Source organism: Cynara cardunculus (assembly GCF_001531365.2).
Source record: "Cynara cardunculus var. scolymus isolate 2C chromosome LG 12, CcrdV1, whole genome shotgun sequence".
Lineage (NCBI taxonomy): Eukaryota > Viridiplantae > Streptophyta > Magnoliopsida > Asterales > Asteraceae > Cynara > Cynara cardunculus.
This window is the reverse complement of record NC_037539.1, coordinates 36,838,715-36,841,512: the sequence shown is the minus strand read 5'-3', so window position 1 is coordinate 36,841,512 and position 2,798 is coordinate 36,838,715.

Below are 2,798 nucleotides of genomic sequence, written 5' to 3'. Positions count from 1 at the left end.
TGAATTTACAATGCAAGTTCTTCAGCGATCACTGAACATACTCAGTGATGATCGCTGGAACTGAAAATACAGAGACACAAATACAACGTGAAAGGAAAAAAGGATTATCATCAAATCACTGAGAGAGAGGATCAACAACTTCTTATAAGATTTGAGTATCCTCAAAATTTTGAATTGTAGTGTTGTTTAGTTATCTTACATCGATAAGAATATGATATATTGGCAAAACAAAGTTGGTAAGAATGAAGGAGTCGACGCTTTTCTTGCAACACATAGGGTTGTGTCAGTATAAATGAAATAGTTATTTTTGGAGTAATGGTTTTTTTTATTAACCTGGATATCCAACCCACTATGCAAGATGACTAATCTCAGGGCGACCACCTGCTTTGCAGGTAGCCCAGAGTCATCGCATTTGAACCTCCATGGCCACAAGGGGATTTTTATTCCTCCTTGGATTTGAACCTGAGACCTCCTAGTACTTTTGACATTTGGAGCCACACTTAAACCAATCAGACACCACCTTTGTAGTTTGGTTATTTTTTTATTAGTGTCAATAGGATCGACATAAGAAAAATATTATGAGATAAATATAAATGATAATAATAAACTTAGTAGAATATTTTTAGGAATTAAGTATTTTAAAATCTTGCATTGTTGTTAGTTTTTGGGTACCCCACATTGATGAAAAATTGATAAGATGTGATATTATATAAAAATAACGATGTGATTTTTTTGAAAATTAAAAGAGTTATGTCTTTATATATACCATGTTTTCCTCCAATTTTTGGACTAAAAACTCTCATTTTTATAGATTAAACCCTGTAATTATAATAATCACAAAATGGTATACATGTTTAGATTCTTTCTTAGTGGAAGCATACGTGTTCTTTGTGTGCGACCCTTTAGGTTTACATGGCTCGTTGGCAGTGTATATGGGTGACACGTGTCGTGGGTATAACATACAACTTACAATATCTATAATGTATAACTCTGTAAGAACAATATGATATCTGTATGAGGTGGAATTGTAATATCTTAGTATTTTAGGATCTTGAATTATGGTTTTGTTTTGATTATTCCACATCTGTAGTGAGTTGATGGAATGAAGACTAGAAGTGGGTATACAAAAATGATGATGCTCTTGAAACGTAATTAAAAGATGCATTGACTAAATATGTTTTATTAGCCGATCATTTTATTCGAAAAAAAAATTATAAAAACGATGAGGGTGTCTTCGATAAGTAAAAGGCTCATTGGCTAAATATGTTTTTTTGATCGAACTTTCTTTTGCAAAAAGCCTGTCACTACAAGAAAAATGATCTTTAGAGAAGCTTTTCTTTTGTATTTAAAAGTTTGAAAAGCTTCTCTAAAAATGGCCACTTTGGTCTGCACAACAGTCAATCAGAAATACTTCTCATGCACTTTTAAAATATAAGTTCCTGACACGTAACACAGGATATAACGATAGAGACTTCCCATATTTTGTGGAACCCAATAAAGAAACAGAAGAAAGAAAAAGAACGAAGCTAGAAAACTACAAAATATCAATCTTGTATCAGTCAATGAAATGATGAAGTTGCTATCCACAGAAGGAGAAGGAAATAAAATCCAAGTGTGCAAAAAACTTCAAATATAGCCTGATTTTCCAAGGAAAGGGCCTTTTTCTGAGTCAAGTTGCTTGACTGGTATCAAGTAGAGTCGTACAATTATTTATTGTCATGGGAGTCTTATGATAATGTAATAGTTTTTGACATGGCTGGGAAATAAACCAATGTCTACCGTATGCCTACACCTGAACAGTTTTAGTTTGTACATAAGACAGTGAATCTTGTATATGCATTTAGTTATGAAACTGGAAAATGCTAATATAAGTCCTACAAGTAAACAAGTAGCTTTCGCATAATGATGTGAAATCTACCCTCTCTTGCATTTGAGAWTTGGAAACTCTTATATGTTAAGAAATAAGGAACACACTCATCTTTCTTTCTTTTTTTGTTCCTTATCCTTTACTATTGTTGGATATATTGAAATTGTATGTGTAAGTACTCAAATAAGGTGATGTATTTCTCATTAAAACAGAACCATAAAAATAGAGCGTTCTGACAGGAAAACAAAGCAAGTTGTTCAGCRAGCTTGGTTAGATGTGATGCATACATGTTAACCTGAATAAGGCGAAAGCTACTATCAGCTCCAGCAATACACAATACCAATGGATCATTCTTATCGGTTCGGACAGGTAACCAATCAAGTTCCAGCACAAGGGTTCCTGGAAACTTATCGGTTCGGAATGATCCTTGCCTTGACTGTAAGTAAGTTATTGAACACAAAATTCAGCAATCAAAACCCTAAACTAAGTAAATCGAAGCTAAATTATCACCAAACAAATGTTCAATCAGAAAAAACAACACAGTTTGAACACGAWATTGAAACAATCAAAACCCTAAACTAGAGTAATCGAAGATTCGAAGCTGAATTATCACAAAGCAAATGTTCGATCACAAAATCAACATCGTTTGAACACGAAAAGGGTGGAAATAAATACCTTGACTGTAAAATCATGAACTGATTATTTGCCAGAGATGTATTTTGAAGAAGAAATGGATGATCGATCATTTCTGAGGAGRAGAAAGCCACCGATTTCTATTGAAGATTAAACTTAAATCAATTGTAGTCAATGAAAATGTTACCTGTGGAGGATCGTCGCCTGATGTTTTGAGATTCTCAGGGTAGAGCCGATCGCAAACAGTGAGGGAGGGGGAGTAGTCGATCAAGTAACCAGACTCTCGTATAAACCCCTT